Source organism: Prionailurus bengalensis, chromosome C1, assembly GCF_016509475.1.
Source record: "Prionailurus bengalensis isolate Pbe53 chromosome C1, Fcat_Pben_1.1_paternal_pri, whole genome shotgun sequence".
In the NCBI taxonomy this organism is placed as follows: Eukaryota; Metazoa; Chordata; class Mammalia; order Carnivora; family Felidae; genus Prionailurus; species Prionailurus bengalensis.
In genome coordinates, this window is record NC_057345.1 from 143,247,542 (window position 1) to 143,266,119 (window position 18,578).

Consider the following 18,578-nt stretch of genomic DNA (forward strand, 5'->3'; position numbering starts at 1 on the left):
AAAATAGATTGGGGGTGCCTGGGTGACTCAGTCAGTTAAGCATGTTGGTTTTGACTCAGGTCATGATCTCACAGTTCATGGGATTGAGCCTCATGTCCAGCTCTGTGCTGAGTGCAGAGCCTGCTTGGGATTGTCTCTCTCCCTCTCGCTCTATGCCCCTCCCCTACTCATAATCTCCCTCCCTCCCTGCCCTCTCTCTCCAAAATAAATAAACTTAAAAAATACATTTTTAAAGATGATGAAATAACGATGTATTAAGAACCGCACCCTCCCCCCCCCCCACCACCAGAAAGAAAGAAAGGACCTAAAGAAAGGAAGATCAATCATCCTGATTGGCCTTGGAACTGTCTCGATTCAAGCAACTAACATCCCTCCCCGGTCCTGGACCGGCCAAGTCCCCAAGATGTTTGGTAACCCAGCAAAGGACAATTCACAAACTATTAAATCCAAGCAAGTAATGAGTCTAAAGTATCATGATAATGAAATAAGGACAGGATAAAAGTCTGAGGGTGAATCATGATTTTAAACTGCAGCCCTATGTTACATGTGACATGCAGTTCACAAGATCATAGGGAAAGAAAAGAATGCTCAATAACCATCCATTTTTTAAAAATGACTATGTCCGTCTATTACTAAAAATCTGCTCTTTCTATCAGCATCCAGCTGTCTAAAAGGTAAACCCCATGAGGATAGTCTTGCAGAGCTAGGGGCTTAAAGCTTTGCACCCTGAGCCATGGTTTATCTAAGACTCAATTAGGGGAGGTCCAGCTCCTTCATTTCACATTCTGGAAAGAGTGGAGTGCAGCACAGCCTCGATGATTCAAGCATCTGCATCCCTCAAGGTACAGAAAATGAGACAAAGAAGGGACAAGAAAAATGGAACAGGAGGCCCACGACCAAGTCCGATTTTTCAGTCATTCTGTTAAAACTGCCCAGCAGATGGCTTCGAAATATAGATCCAAACACTGTGAGAGCTGGAAGGGATCCTCTTTCCACTAGTCCAGTATCTTTGTTCCACATTTAAGAAATGAGCTGAGGGAGGGAAAAGACCAGCCCAGACTGCACGGCCAGCAAGGGGTAGAAGTCAGATCTCCTGATACTCAGTTTAACCTTCTTTCCCTTAAAGCATAAGCCCAAACATATTTTTCAGCCCATAGAAATCAACAACTGACTTGCTAAACTTGCAACTAATTTAATCCATCAGTGAACGAAGATAGCACATCTAACTCATTGGGTTGTGATATTAAGAATGCTGTAATGAAGGGCGCCTGGGTGGCTTAGTAGGTTAAGCACACGACTTCGGCTCAGGGCATATCTCACGGTTCGTGGGTTCGTGCCCCACGAACAGCTCAGAGCCTGGAGCCTGCTTCGGATTCTGTGTCTCCCTCTCTCACTGCCCCTCCCCCACTTGTGCTCTTTCTTGAAAATAAATAAATAAACATTAAAAAAAAAGAATGCTGTAATGAATTACAAAGGCTTAAGGACAGCAAATAAAAATCATGGTTTAATCATACACTACTGAAATGCTTTAATAAAACAATTTTTCATACTAGGGAATTTTAAAAATCAAAGTTTTTTTTCACTTAATGCAGTTGGTCTTGTCAAAGATGTCAAGATCTTTCCACCTTCAAAAGTTTTTGGTATTTCTTCTGCAAGATTAGTAAGCAGGTCAAATAAGAACAGCACTGAACTCTCTGGTTCACTGGATCCTCTCAACACTGTGAGAGAGGGCCACTATCATCCCCCTCTACAGATGAGAAAACAGGGGACACAGAATCGGCCAAGACACCTGCCAGTTAACAGCACCAAGACTGGAACACAGAAGTCTGATTCTAGAGCTGGTGCACTACCCAGTTCTCTAAATGCCATTACAGCGAGCTTTAAAGGCCAGACTGTCCTTCTGTCACACCGGATTCCTGCTGAAGAAACCACTGTGTGGACAAAATTAGCTTCGACCTCGTCTAGATATTTGCCCATTTGTCGTCACTAGATCAGTCCCAGAGTTTCCACGCCCTCGTGAGACAACACTGACTACTGTAGAAGTAACTACCAGGTTGCTAACACAGGCTACATGATGTTTCCTAACATAAGCTCCCAGAAAAATTAATATAAGGCACTCTTTGTTTACAGTCCCCTTGTATACACAGACTTACTTTCCATACATTCAGTTCATCTCTAAATGGCCTCAAGCCTTTTCCCTTTGCACATATCTGGCAAGACAGTAAACTACTTGAAGGAAGGACTATGTGGCTATTTCTTTCATGTCCGGTCCTCTGAACCCTGCTTCCTCCCGCCTCATGTACAGTCTACAGCTCAATAAATGCTCTAGACCGAAACTGCCGCTACAGAAAGCCTTAATTCTCCTGCTCAATACCAAGAGGGCTTTTGACACACACACACCCAAAATTTTAAGGATTGATTCAATGCACTTACTAAACAATCCAAATGCCACTGCCATTCAGCAATGCCAGACACTCAAATGACACAGACCATTCTCTGAATTTGTGTTTATTTATTTATTATTTATTTATTTAAAGTAATCTCCTTCTCACAGTCTGTGAGTTCAAGCCTCACAATGGGGCTCTGTGCTGACAGCTCACAGCCTGGAGCCAGCTTCAGATTCTGTGTCTCCCTCGCTCTTGGCCCCTCTACTGCTTACACTGTCTCTCTCCCCCAAAAAATAAATAAATAAACATTTTTAAAAAAATTTTTAAAGTAATCTCTTCACCCAGCATGGGGCTCGAATCCACAACCCCAAGATCAAGCGCCACATGCTGTTCTGACTGAGCCAGCCAGGAGTCCCTCCTCTAAGAATTTGTAACCCAGCTAATTTTAAAGGAAGAAAGGCATGGAAGTCTACACTGCGTGATGCATTTATTAGGCTGAAAGTTGTACTTTTAAACTGCTTAATTTCAGGTTCAAAAAAAAGAATATTCATTAGCAAAAGAACATTCATTCTTATATCCACCCACCTCCCCAAGAAACTATGCTCCTAGTGTTAAGTAACCTTGTCTTATTTCCTCACTGATAGGTTTATGTTAAACCCCAAAGAGAAACTTTTCCCCTAAAAACATGTTTTTAGCTTTATTTATTTTTTCCAAGTTGGCAGGCAGAGTCTGCCTAAATAAAAAGTTTGATTAAGACCTTGGAAAACAAGTAAATTGGGAAACATTTTTTACTAAATTAAAAATTAGCAAATTAAAAATTCATAAAGTTGATAAAACTAGTGCTTATTTAAGGAGTTTTTCAGGGTGCCTGGGTGGCTCAGTCTGTTAAGCATCCAACTTCAGCTCAGGTCATGATCTCACAGTCCGTGAGTTCAAGACCCACGTCGGGCTCTGTGCTGACAGCTCAGAGCCTGGAGCCTGCTTCAAGTCCTGTGTCTCCTTCTCTCTCTTCCCCTCCCTTGCTCGCACTCGGTCTGTCTCTCTCTAAAAAATAAATAAACATTAAAAAAATTTTTTAAAAAGAGTTTTTCAATTACTTTCCCTTTTCTAAATATTATGGATTCAATTAAAATTCACTTATAATCAATAACTGATTTTTAATTTTTAAAAAATATTTATTTAGAGAGAGCGAGCAAGAGAGAAAGCAGGGGAGGGTCAGAAAGAGATGGGGAGAGATGGAATCCCAAGCAGACTCTGAACTGTCAGAACGGAGCCCGACGCTGGGCTCGAACCCACAAACCTGTGAGATCACGATCGGAGCCAAAATCAAGAGTCGGACACTTAACCGACTGAGCCACCCAGGTGCCTCACTGATTTTTAATTTTTACAATAATAAAACTTGACACAGGCCATAAATGTTGACTTAAACTTTATTATGGAATACAGTTTTCTCATTATCTGACAGCCAGTTTAAAAATACCTGTATACATAGAGAGAATGAGAGAGAGAGAGAAAGCACACAAACACAGCACAAGCACAAGTGAATATCTCTGTGGAGCAGGCTTTGTTCTAGAACCTAGCAAGGTAGCAAGAAGATATAGCCTCTGCCCACATACATCCCAGCAGAGACAAAGGAGGGAATACACAGGTCAACAAACACAAGATAACAATTATAATTATAGTAACAACAATTAAAATAGCAAATGGTTGTAGTATTTACCATGTGTGAGGGCATCCTACTAAGCATTTGCATGTATTAACTCATGTAATCTTGCAACAACTCAGTGAAGGAGGTTCTATTATTATGTGCACTTTATAGATGTCAGATGAGTCAGACAGGTTAATTAACTACATCATGTTCACGTAGCCAGTAAGTTCTATCCCTCTTCAGGAAATAAATGGCATTCTGAAACTGAGTGATTTCAAGAGAGTTTAATAAAGATTCTCTTCACATAGGTAGGGGAAGCATTCAAGGAAACCAACAAGGTAGTGTAGAACCCCAGGGCACACAGGGGAACAGGTCTAGCCCTGTGTGCTCTTCTAGTGCCAACGGCTGAGGTGAGGGAGCAGGTGCAGGAACCAGGACAGTGTCTCTTGGCCAGAGGTGTGGCCTCTCCTAGAGGGATGCAGGTGCCAAGCCCGGGAGAAAGCCAGACTCTGCACTGGCCTCAGCTCCACCACCCCCCCCCCCACCCTGCAGCCTTCCTGACTAGCCCGCCCAACCGCAAACAGAGGGGAAAGCTGGAGGTGAGAAACCCAGAGATGGGCCCAGAACCAGGTGGAGGAAAGCAGCAGCTAGATGCGTAAGGAGAAACAGGAGACATCCAGTGGCAGCACTGAGATACACCCGAGGGATATGACACCACAGTCTGTGCTTTTACCAGGCATCTGAGAGCATTTCTGGAACTGAAAATACTATGAAGACAGAAAACAGAAAACTTATTGATGAGGTTGGTGCCGAAAGGGCCCCTTTCTTTGCTTCAGGCCCACGTGAGGAGGAGGGAGCCAGGCAAAGAGCTGGAGGGCACCATGCCAGGCAGGGGATGAGCTGGGCATGTCTGAGGGCCAGAAGGGGGCCATGTGGCTGGTCAAATACCGACCGTGGAGAATGGAAGGGAAATGAGGATGAAGAACTATGTTGACAAGTGTTTGTCTGTTTGCCGGTGCAATTAAACTCCTGGGCAAGTCCTCCCCTGGTGTTGTGGATGGACTGCCACCCCAACTTTAGAGTTGCTGAAAGCAGCAGGGAGGGTGCCGGGGCGGGGGGGGGGGGCTAGGCCCAGTATCTTGGAGGAACAGCGGCGGTCTCCCTCTGGGTTGAGGTCTCCTGAGGTCCCCTGAGGTCGCTGTGCGGTCCCCAGCTGCCTTTCCAGCACGTGAACATTGCTCCCTATCAGCATCTGCCATTTAGGGCGAGAGGCAGATTCAGTGTGATCTGGGTAAATACCATTTCCAAAAGTAACAGGAACCCAAACCTCCCATCTTTTTATAAATTCTCCTCCACAGACGGTATAATCTCAAAGGACAGAGGAGCCAAACTTGGAAGAATTTTTTTTCCTCCCCTATTTAGAAAGTTCTAAATGATCTGACACAACACTTAGCTAGTGGGGGTGGGAGGAAGTGGGGAGGAGGGCTTCAAGACAAAAGTCACATGAAACAAGGAGAAAAATAAAAAGTATAAGCTTTCGCCCTTTTGTAAGAACTCTAATTTCCCTAAATAGAATTATTCACTCCTTCTGTTTTTAGGTAACAGAACTTTCTCTTCCTTATTCGCAAGGTGCAGGTAATCAGCAACATGACAGAAGCAAGAACTTTTTATTGCACAGTGTGTCTGGGTCAAACACTATTTTTAATTCCTGTTTCCTAACACCTGGAAGAAAAAATAAATTTCAGCAGCTCCTTAGGCAGGAAAAGAATGAGTGTTTCTCCCTCACTAAGAAGCAGCTCTTCCAAATAAAACCTGTCAGGCTTAGAAGCAAGATGGACCCAGAATGACATTCTCATCATTACCTGTCTCCCAACAGGGCTGTTAAATTATCAGAATGCACAGGGTCAGTGCATTTAAGTTTCATTTCAAATTAAAATCCCAACAGAAGTTAGGTCGTGCAAAAAGTAGGTCTTAATACATCCATGCTGGGCAGCAGAGCTCCACAGGGAAAGTAGAAATGGAGAGTGGGGTTCAGGTGGAAACACCCAATGGACAGGAATGCTCCTGAAGCTTCTGTTAGGGCAGTCACATGGGGCTCCAACAAAGGGTGATGCCAATGAAGGGCAAAGGCCACCCTGCAGGGGGTTAAGAGCAAGGAAAACACGTATCATGCCCGAGGAGCAAGCTGACCTCACCACCTCCTCTGGCCTTCCTTCTTCTTTATTTTAAGCCCCATTACCAACAAAATGGGGACACTGCAGGGAGCTTCCCTACAGAAAGGTCTCTGGTCATGAAAAGCGTCACATAAATGCCAATTTTTACTTCCTGCTTTGCATATGAAGGAGAGTGATGTGACTTTTTTTTTTCTCTCTCTCTAGGTGTCGTCAGCAATCTGCTTTGAAAGACCAGGGGATGGCGTCATATATAGAGTTTGCTGCTTTCTCCAATGGAGCCCTCATAACACGCTTCCAAAAACAGCTAACCTCCAGGGTAAGAGAAAAAGGATATGGGGGAAAGAGTTCCCCAGGTCTTCTTATTGTTTACTAAGCACTGTGTGGTGCTGCTGAAATGGGAGTAACTGGTTTGGACGTTCTGTCCTAAAGATCAACGGCAGGGCTGAGACAGAGGCGCTGACCAAAGGAACCACTTGGGTGGCTGGAGGTCCTGGGAATATACTGGCAAAGTTGTCCCAGTTCTTGACAAGTAGCCCCTGTTGTTAAATGAACAAATTTCCAATGTCCTGACCTAATCATAAATTGACTGGTCTACTTTAAAATTCAATGCCCTCCAAAATGCCAGACCTCTGGGTAGGAAGGAGAGAAGTCTGATTTCCAGTGAGAGATAATTGCCCAACATTGTCTCCACCATACTACAAGCAATATCCAAATGCCTCATGGGAAGCAAGAATGTTCTTAAATGGACTCTTTTATTTTGTATATTTATACACTTCCTTGTTCCAAAATTTAATTAAGATGACTTTCAAAAATACTAGAATATTGGAATGAACTCACTATGGGCTAAGACCGTCCTTATTTAAAAAAAAAAAAAAAAGACTGCCCTTGTTAGGTAAATCACAAAATGGCTTTGCCTAAGCTTAATCAAGAAAAATTTCCGGTATGAGGAGGTTCCTAAGAAAATTAAAATCACAACTACCATATCATTCAGCAAGTCTACTTCTGGATATTTATCTGAAGAAAAGGAAAACACTAACTGGAAAAGATATATACACCCTCAGGTTCGTTGCAGGATCATTCATAATAGTCAAAATAGAGAAACAACCTAAGCATCCACCAATGGATGAATGAATAAAGAAATGTTGTCATATATGTTTATCAATATATATACTATATATATATGTATATCATATATATGTCATACATATATATTAGTGTGTGTGTGTGTGTGTGTGTGTGGACATATATACAGACATATATGGGCATATATTCTAATATATAATGGAATGTTTACATGTATATATATATATATGTATATATATAAATATAATGGAATATTATTCAGCCATAAAAATGAATGAAATCTTGCCATTTGCAACAACAAACAACATGGATGGATCTTGAGGGCATTATGCTAAGTGAAATAAGTCAGACAGAGACAATTACCATATGATCTCACTTATATGTGGAATCTATTAAAAAATAAAAATAAAGTTTTAAAAAACCAAGCTCATGGATGCAGAGAATAGATTAGTAGTTGCCAGAGGCAGGGGGTGGATGATGGGGAAATTGGGGAAGGGGGTCAAAAAGTACAAACTTCCAGTTATAAAATAAATAAGCAATGGGGTGTAATGTACAGCATAGTGAATATCATTATTAATACAGTACTGAATATTTGAAAGTTGCTAAGAGAGTGAATCTTAAAAGTTCTCATCATGAGAAAAGAAAACCATGTAAGTATGTATGATGACAGGTGTTAACTAGACTTATTGTGTTGATCTTTGCAATATATACAAATATCAAATTATGTTGTAGACCTGAAACTACTATAATGTTATTATATGTTAGTTACACCTCAATTTTTAAAAAGAAAAATAAGTAAAAGTTTCCCTCAAGCTTGTTCCCTCAAGAATTTCTGACTTTAAAACTCAAGAATAAATAAAATTCTCCAGAAAAAAATTTTAGACACCATCATATCAATGAAAATAAAGGTGTTAAATGTGATGAAGGATAGGGGCACCTGGGTGGCTTAGTCACCTGGGTGGCTTAGTCAGCTAGGCGTCCAACTCTAGATTTTGGCTCAGGTCATGATCTCACAGTTTGTGAGATCCAGCCCGTCAGGCTCTGCGCTGACAGCATGGAACCTGCTTGGGATTCTCTATCTCCCGCTCTCTCTGCCCCTCCCCTACTTGCATTCTCTCTATCTCTGAAAATAAATAAATATTTTGGGGGCACCTGGGTGGCTCAGTTGGTTAAGCATCCAACTTTGGGTCAGGTCATGATCTCACGGGTTCATGAGTTCGAACCCCACATCGGGCTCTGTGCTGACAGCTCAGAGCCTGGAGCCTGCTTCAGATCCTCCCTCTCTCATTCTCTCTCTCTCTCTCTCTCTCTCTCTCAAGAATAAACATTTTTAAAAATTTAAAAATAAATAAGTACTTTTTAAGATAATTTTTTAGTATTTTTTTAATGTGATGAAGGATAGATTTCAATGAGACTGTCAATTTCTAGAAGCATAGTTTCCAGAGCATGGGAAATGATATTCTCAAAATACTTTAGACCACTCAGAGTATATTTAGAGTTTTCAACTTACTGTGGACCCAACAGCCTATGGATGGACCATGGTTGAAAGGCATAATGTGAAAAAAAGTCTTGGCTATGCCTTCAATTATAACATAAAAGAGTATCCTGTGCCCCAACAAGAAATCCCTTCAAAAAATTGCATTTGACAAAAACTGAGTATGGAAAGAACTGCTTTAGATGTTACAAAAAGCAGCTATCAGGAACTGTAGCTTCAAAAAAGCAGAAAACCTGGGTGGAATTCTCTTTTGAGTGTTCCATCTCAAAAAATTTATGATGGCCTTAGCCACGAGATGGCGCTCTTACACCATCCTGCACACCTGCTGACCCTGACAGTATATTCTTGGGGTACAAAGAGTAAGTCCCCAAATGCTTACTTAAGGTCTTCTTCCCTGAGCTTCTGTTCTGTTACCTTCTCAATGAGTCATGTCTGAGAATTTTGGTTTGGACATAAATATCGATAATACCCATGTCACCCCCCCCTTTGAAGAGCACTCTAAGATAGACATTGTATTAACCATATATCTAATCATGTAACAAAGCTCTCTCTTTTGAGGATGAACCAGAGAAAGTGCTTGTATGGCATTCTATATCCCACTGATTTACAAAATGTATCATTCCAAGAAAAATTAATCCTGCTTGGGCCCAAACCTCCATCTCTGCTGAAGAAATACATCTGCAGACATTACAAGGAATTGTGCTGTTCTTGAATCCATACAAATCCTAGTTCTGCAAATGCTTACATCTCTGATTTCTTGATTTAGGTATTTCAAGGCAAAAAAATAAATACCGGCTAACACATTTTGAAGTATTCCATGAACAACTCCGTGTGACCTTCTCACACCTCATGAAGCTACATTTTTCTCATTCTTCTTGCTTTGACCAAAAGCATCTAATCCCTCCTAGGTAAGGGCACAGCATTTAGGACGACACTCTTTCTTTCCTAGAGATGGGAGGAAGAGAAAGAAACGTTTTAGGGCAGCCATAGCTTCCCTTCAAGACCTGAAGGGAGGAGATGCTGTGCCAGAGAAATTTTTCTTCTCTCAATTGGTTGAAAGTCAGCCAGGGAGGCCATCCCGCAGCCAAGACATCCGGAGGCCTGCAGGACTGCTGCGTGCCCCGGCCCCCACCGTCCTCGGAGATGCCTGCCAAACGCTACAGCAGGGAGCTGGCGGCACCCTGTCCTGCAGGGAAGATGGAGCTGGGTTTCAGCAGCTGGATGTAAAAGGTGACGCCCCCCAAAGAGGCGGTAACAAAATGCAGGGCCCAGGGAATCTGTTCATTGCTCACGCTGGCAGGAAAAAACTGGGGAGGATCAAGGGAGGTCCCCCCCCCAAGGAAATGCATGTCAGGAACCTACTGCGATCTACCACGCTGTGTTTGGGGGTGGAAGGTGGGAGCGCTGGTTGCTTTCATAAATCCTGCTGATGGCAAAGCTCCTAAGTTCTTTGAAGCACTGAGGATGCTCGCCTGTGATGGGAACACAGAAGAAACAGCCATGTAAGGCCAAGAGGTTGGGAAGCTTGTAATTCTGAGGTTTGCTAATTCTCACACCAGAGTGTAAGCATCCTGGGAAGAGTGGAACAGCCCTCCCCAGCCCTTTTCCAAGTTCTGCTGTCTGCCTTTGCCCTCATGTGCCAAATTCAGGTTGCATATTCCCCATTCAGCTTCTACTAAGGACAACAGGGGTTTGGCTACTGGCAGGCTAGGAGCTGGCGTGCTGCCTGATTGCGGATAACCAGCGTGCTCCGCAGAGATGAAGAACACTTGGGACTTCCACCTCTGGACCTGAATCTGACTTAACTGGATAAGGGTGAGGGAGCCGCTGGAGACAAGGGAGAGGGAGGGCTGTCCTTGCCTCAGCCTCGCCTTAGCCCAGCGTCTCCTTCAGCAAATGAACAGCAGAGGCTGAGGCTTCCCTTTCTCCTTGAATCTCTCTCCACAAAAGACCAGGCAATCAAAGGCAGGACAGGCCACAAGCTTAGTTGTTTTCAAAGACGCATAGAAGGTGACATGAGGAGAAGGGTAGAAGGAGGTGCCCCACAGATGGGCACAGAGGTCCTGAGAGGTACTGTGGCTGAGGTCACATCACATGCTCATGGTGGACAGGGACAGGAGCCCAGGCCTCTGCTCCTCTGCCCAGGTCCCTTTCGGTGCAGCAAAGAGACTTCCATTCTCTTGCCAGGCCTCAATGTCCCCACCTCAAGAGAACATGATGACAGTTCCCCAGAGATGACTCCTTGCCAGCCCCTTGTCAAGCACTCTGGACAGGTACAGAGGGAAGATGATAAACTAATCCAGGACTGACGTCCCTTGTTTAATTTATACAGGAGTTTAAATTAAACGGCATTTTTTAAAGATGTAGCTCTATAAGCTAACATTTCTTTGCATTAAAAAAAATCAAGAAACATAGCTTTCTGATTTATCTTCCTACTTAAAAATCTCATTATCCTCCAATGTTGAACCCAAATCTTTCCTTGGCCAACATTTTACAGAAAGTCTCCACTGTTCCTACTCTATCCACTTGCCAAACAGCATATGGAGCCCTAGAATAGTCTTAGCTGTTTTTACATAGGTTCTGTCTTACCTTTCCAAAGTTATTGTTTGCTCTTTACAGAGAATAGCCTTGCTTTATGCTTCTGTCTCTTAATGAAAACATCTGGTTGATAATTCTGCCATTGGCAGGCGTGCAGAACAAGGGAGCAGCGTGGGGCCCGGGTTGCTCACAGAAATACAGAAATTCCTTTATGACACTGGACAAGCAGAGGACAGCTCTGAGAAAATGAAATGAGTCCTCAGAAACATAACTGTAGACATGAAGTGAGCACTAAACCTGAACACATATAAAATAACATCAATTTTTGAAAAGAATTTAAAGTAAAGAATAGAGAACAAAATGAAGATATTTAGTCTTGTGCACACTTTGGGCATAAATCGTTGACAAAGATTAAAGCCCCTTAATTGTATTAGGGAAATGGATATACTTTATTAATGAATGAATTCTAATTCCACATTCTATTTCAACAAAAATTATACTTGCTAATAAATTATGTCTCTCCCCGTCCCCTGTTTTCACTGCAGATAAATTGTTATGTCTCATTTATGGGTTATTCTGAATAAATTAGCTGGAAGATTTTTTTAAGTCCCCAAAATACCAAGAGGTCTAACCCATATACTAGTTAAAAAGTAGAATTTTATATATCTGCTGTATTAGAAAGTTCATGATTTCCTATTTCATGGTATTGAACTCCTACATTTTAAAAAGAATTCAGTAGCATCTAGAACCTTCAAATTTATAAATCCCTATAATCAAGTCTGGCTCAGATAAGAACTGAACCAAAGTATATGATGCCATGTCGATCCAAGGTCTCCTATTTCACGGATATTTCCTCCAGCTAATCAAATTCAGAATGAATTTTTGATGATTAGAAAATGTTTATACATTACCTAAGAATCCGGCCCTTTTTTCACACCCAAATGTGCACGTTGCCATTGCCAAATGATGGTAATAACCATCTAACCTCTAGTTGATATTTTCTGTGAAGCAAATTGGTATTTGCAGGACAATTTTCTAGTGAGAAAATGTCCACATAAACAAAACTGCATTATGATCAAATCCCCATGGTGGTCATCCTGGCAAAGTCCTTAATACCCAAGGCAGTGAAGCAGTGAGTGCAGCCACCAATCTCAGCCTTGAGGGGGAAGCCCTGACTAGCCAGAGCACAATCTGTGAAGTCCATGAAGGCAGCACAACATGGACTTCAACCTCAGAGAAAACCCTCTGGTTTCTCAACAAACTCTCAGCATTCAATACGATTCTGAAATGCTAAGAAAGACATTAGCTAGTCCCACAGTATTTTGTTTTCCTCTTTGGAAGTTTTCACTGCAGAATCCTCTGTGCTCAGATAGGTCTATGTTCTCAGGCTCAAGAATCTGTTTATAAAATAAAATAATAAAAAAAGAATCTGTTAATAAACCATGAATTTATGATGCATCATCGTATTTTAGCTGCATAAACTAAGTACTCAAAGGAAACATTTCTGGAAGAAGATAAAGGGCGATCTGTAATGCAGACTATAAATTTCTATTTACATTTGCCATGAGTGATTAAATCCAGTAAAAAAAAAAACAAAACAGCATTAATGTGACAATGGGAGAAACATAAAAGTAGGCAATTGGCCGGAGCGGGGCGGGAGGGATGCTATTGCTGGTTATGAGAGACTTTACTAAAATCATGGAAGTCAGGGTTTACATAGGAGATGGCCACAGAGACTCTGCAGGAAGAAAGAAGAATCTGGGCAATTCTGGCCATGACCAAGAGGCTGAGAGATCAAATCACTGGAAACACTTTCCAGTAATCCTCTGATTTTCTGAAAAAGACTGAACCAAGAAATAGCTCTAGGTATGACTTGTCTTTGTTTCTCCAACACCATCAAAAAGGGACAAATGTTGCAAGTGATTAAAAGAGATAGGTTTTTGCGCAGCGTTACTAGAAGGAATATTCACCTGTAAATCAGAAGGCCAAATGTTAGCATTAATTCTCCTATTAATTCCATCAGGAAGATGAATATGTTCTGGGGATCTAATATTCAGCATGGTGACTATAATTAACAATACTGTGTATATCTTGGAAGTTGCTAAAAGAGTAAATCTTAAGTATTCTTACACAAACATTTGTAAGAATATATATAATTCTCTGAGGTGATAAGCATGTTGACTAATCTCACCGTGGTAATCATTTTATAATATATATGTGTATTAAATTTTAAAAATCTAGGAGAACATAACGAAGCCCTTGTCTTGCTCACTCCATCATTGCCAGCACTTGGAATAATGCCTGGCACATAACAGGTGCTCAATAAATATTAGCTGAATGCATGAATGAATGAGTAAACTACATAATCTGTTCAGTGCACCGCTCCCGTAGCCAAACCTCACCCCAATGCAAGGGCTGGAATAGACCAGCTCCTGCTTCAGAAGCAACACAAACTTTTCCCCAGCAGCCAAGGCCAGGTCAATGACTCTGTAAGGGACAAGCCCCCAGAAGTTCCCAAACTACTTGCTACGAGGGTGGTGAGGCTAAGATGCTTTTGGGGTCCCCCTACTACTGCATCTGTGGTCACCAGCAAGGTCTCCACCAGCGTCTGTTCCTACTGCCTTCCAACCCTAGGAAGGCTGTCTTATTCTGCTTCCTTTCCTCCGTCTGCTGCTATCCAGGCCCTGTTCATTTGCCTGTGGTTTTCCAGGGAACAGGACTGTATCGCTCCAACTCCTTTGCTTAGAAAAAGGCCTGCACCTCTGAGTTCCTGAGGGAGTCCTACAGACCAGAGACTTACTCTTCAAAGTCAGGCTGAGGTCCAAGGAGCTAGACTGGCAGAACCATTGACCAGAAATACCAGCTAAATTTACTACATTATTTATTGCCCATATTGCTGGCCATCTGCTAATAGCAGATAATCACCAGAAGATGATTAAGGGGAAGAAAAATAGTATTTCGCATCTTAGGTTGTCCCTTCTGGCTGAAAAGTGTGGTTAATTTTTTTATACCTTCACACTTGGAATTAAAAGTGTGTGTGTGAATATATATGCATGGTAGGTACATACATTCATATAGAATACACTTATATTCATAAAAATACATACACACACTGGGTTTTTTACATATTTGTGGAAAATATCTAGAATTCACCTGTTTCTTTTTTTTTTAATTTAAATGTTTATTTATTTTTGAGACAGAAAGAGACAGAGCATGAACAGGGAAGGGTCAGAAAGAGAGGGAGACACAGAATCTGAAACAGGCTCCAGGCTCTGAGCTGTCAGTACAGAGCCCGACATGGGGCTCAAACTCAAGGACCGCGAGATCATGACATGCGCTGAAGTCAGATGCTTAACTGACTGAGCCACCCAGGTGCCCCTAGAATTCACCTGTTTCTTTTATTAAGTAAATCGGCAGAAATTTCATTCTTCAAATATTAAACTAAATTGAGAAGGCTTCTCCTTTTCCAGGCTTTGCAAACATTTGTTTCAATCAGACTTGTTTTTTTTTTTTAAGTTCATTTATTTATTTATTTGGCGGTGAGGGCAGAGACAGAGGGAGACAGAGAGAGAATGCCAAGCAGACTCCAGGCCATGAGTGTGGAGCCCCAAGCGGGGCTCAATGTCACGAACTGTGAGGTCATGACCTGAGCCAAAATCAAGAGCCAGATGCTTAACTGACTGAACCACCCAGGCACCCCTCAATCAGAGTTATTTAATTTAAAAAAAAAAAGAATTATATGGAAAAGATCAAAATAAATTACTGATGTAAAATATGCTAAAAACACAATGTGCTCCTCTCTTTGAACCATGGAGAATATCTGTTAAGATTACATCAAACAAAACTGCACTCCTTGTAAAGCAAAATTATTGAAGATAATCTTCCTTTATAAAATCTACTAGAGTTTAGAAATCACTATTGCTCCCAGGTAGAGGACTTATCAAGAACATCATAACAACAGAAAACATTTAAAGGCCACATACAAATTAAATCAACTTCAAATAAGACATTCTCAACACTTCCCATCCCACATCCTCACTCAGGTCACTTTCTTTGGCTGGAACACATTTACCCTCGTCTCTCCCGGCCCTTGGAAAGCCTGGACACCACAACAGGCTCAGGGCCTGGCTCGCACAGTGGGTATCATGGGTCTTGTCTCCCACAAAAGACTAGGAACAACCCAAGGGCAGTTCTATTCTTCAAAATCCCCAGAACACGACCTTGCATCTAAAAAGCTCTCAATAATACAAGTTTGCTCAATCGAACTGAATTAAGAGAAAGAAGAGATGGGGAAGGGATGGTAGTGGAGAGAGGCAGAGAGGGATAGGGTGGATAGAAGGGAGCATATGAAGCAAGTATATGAAATGGTATTATTCCAGCTCAGGACTTCAGGCCAGAAAAATCATTTTCCATCGTGTAACTATTCCCAGAACACATAACTAGATAAACATATGGATATATATGGATATTGGAGAGGTATTATTTGCCAACTTCTTTTCAGTGATTTAACAGAGCAGATGAGGTTTCATTTAATATGCTTTAAAAGAAAAGGACCAGGAATATACCCATGTTCATAGCAGCATTATTCTCAACAGCCAAAAGGTGGAAACCCAAATGTCCATCTGCAGATGAATGGATAAACAAAATGTGGTATACACATATGATAGAAAATTGCTCAGCCTTAAAAAGAAATGAAATTAGAATACATGTTACAATAAGGAGGAACCTTGAAAACATGCTAAGTGAAATTAACCAGACACAAAAGGGCAAATACTGTATAATTACACTCATATGAGGAACCTAGAATAGTCAAATTCACAGAGACAGAGAGTAAACAGTGGTTAGCAAGGGTGAAGGGAGGAGGTCAGGGGGAGTCTCTATTTAATGGGCACAGAGTTTCCGTTTGGGATGACGAAAAGAGTTCTGGAGATGGATAGCGGTCGTGGTTGCACACAACAATGTGAGTGTACTTACTGCCACTTTCTTGTACACTTAAAAACAGTTAAAATCATAAATTTCACTACAATTAAAAAAAGATAAGGATTGGGAAAGAGGATCCAATGTATTGCTCACCGATTTACAGGTAACCTCTTTCCCTCTCCTTCACACCCGCCACTGGAGCATATCCTAGAACCCCCTGTCCTGGGAATTCTCCCTCCTGGTTCCAAGAGAGTCAGGATGGTGCCTTAATAACTGAAGATCTACAGTGTAAACACAGTGGCTTGCAGCTAGCAGGGATTCACTGAATATTTGCAGATTCACTAAAAAGGAAAAAAAAACCACAGGTAATGAAATTTGGAAAGATTTTTTTTTTTTCTGTTTTGGAATGGAGATTGGAATAGAAGGGGTAAAAAGTACAGATAAACCCAACTAGAATGTAGGCAGATTAGAAATCAACCCATCTTGTTCTTCAGAGTAACTGCGAATCAATGATAGGATGACAAATTTTCTTTAATGACACTTCTATTATGATAGGGAAAAAAAATAAATCAAATCATATGTAATTAGGATCAACTTGAGTTAGCTTTTTTTTAGTTTATTTATTTACTTTGAGAGACAGAGAGAGCATGAGTGGGGAAGGGGAAGAGAGAGAGAGAGACAGAGGGAGAGAGAATCCCAAGTAGGTTCTGCACTGTCAGCGCAGAGCCTGACACAGGGCTCGAACTCATGAACCTCAGCCAAAAGATCATGACCTGAGTCGAAACCAAGTTAGTCCCTTAACTGAGCCACCCAGGCACCCAAAGTTAGTTTTTCTAATAAAATGGAAGAAAGAAATGAGTTATCAAGAAGGAAATGGCAACTTTAAACCTGGAAACTGATTACATAACAGTAAATGTATTTTTTCCTTTGGCCTGCCCATCCATTTAGCAGGGACGAGAACATCCCAGGACACGGAGCACCCATTTTCTCAGGTGTGACCTTAGGCAGAAATGACAACTCCTTCCTGGAGAAAGAAGGAATGTTGGGAACACAAATGCAGTCTGTGACTCAACGGGGTAAAAAGAGGTTCAGTTATAACTGGCCTAGAACAATTCTATAGAACAATCACTAAGATGACTATCTTCCCTCTCTAATTTCTTCCCTACAGTTATAGCTGGTTGCAACTTGACTGCAGCGAACAGGACAGTCTATTTTGCCCTTTTAAAAAAATCTGTCTCTCACACTTCAGTTTTGCCTCACTTCCTTTCTTGACTGTCAGTTAAACCTATTCAAGGCCATGCTTTGACCATCAGAGCCCTACATCTAAATGAGCCCTTGTTTCTGCCTTTTTAAGATGTCACCCTGGGCAGAGGTCTCTGATGGGAGCAGTTAAAATACTGTAGGCATCTCAAAAGGAGATGAGAATTCTGCCTGATTTTCATCAAACCTTAACTTTTTTAATTAAATTAATTAACCCAGAAATGCTAGTCAGCTTAACATCTCAGGCAGCTTGCCTGAGCCCCCGGGTATCTGGAATAAACTGTCCCCAGGTGCTTCCACCCAGTTAGGAAAAAGTGTTTCTGCCTATCCTGGGCCACAGGTGTTGAGCTTCTGCTAAGAAGAGTTTAGGTCAAGTGGAGTTTCTCAACCTCAGCACTCTTTAACACTGTGGGCCGGATAAGTAATTCTGTTGTGGGGGCGCCAGATGTGCATTGTAGGACGCTCAGTGGCATCACTGACCTCTACCCACTAGATGCCGGTAGCACCCTCTAGATGTGACAACCAAAACCACCTCCAGGTATTGCTAAAATCCCTCATGGGGGCAAAATCACACTAGCTGAGAACCACTGGGATAAAATGAGACTCCATCCTGCTGCCTCCCACCATCAGAAACCTCCATCCCCCCCCCCCATCACCCTCCCTCATCACCCTCCACCACTCCAGAGACCATGTGTTAGGTCCAGAAGGGTCCATCAGCAAGCAGCTTAGCTGGAGCCAAATTAGAAAGGATGAGAATTTGTCCAAGTGGAAACCAAGTGACCTTCACTTGAAACCCCAGGCTAAATGAAGGAAAGGAGAGAATAAGAAGTACGGAGAAATAACCCCTGTCTCCCAACTACGAAGGAGGCTGATAAAGCTAGCATTTCGTTGACCAGCCTTCCCTCCCACGCTTCCCTTAGCCAAGGAGATCTCTCCAGGAAGCAGCAGGAAGACAGCCCTCCACCCAGAGACGTGGGCGTACCTGGATCTCCTAGGTATCCATGGGATAGCAGCCCTGCATTTCTAGTTCAAGCTTTGCACCCTACTCACTATCTGACCAGATAAGTCATTTA

At 42.0% G+C, this 18,578-nt stretch overlaps 1 protein-coding gene across 1 annotated transcript in view; it reads right to left on the bottom strand.

Moving 5' to 3' along the window:
• The window catches only part of CACNB4 (calcium voltage-gated channel auxiliary subunit beta 4), a 253,636-nt gene that overhangs the window by 195,055 nt on the left and 40,003 nt on the right, over positions 1 to 18,578 (bottom strand). The window lies entirely within an intron of this gene.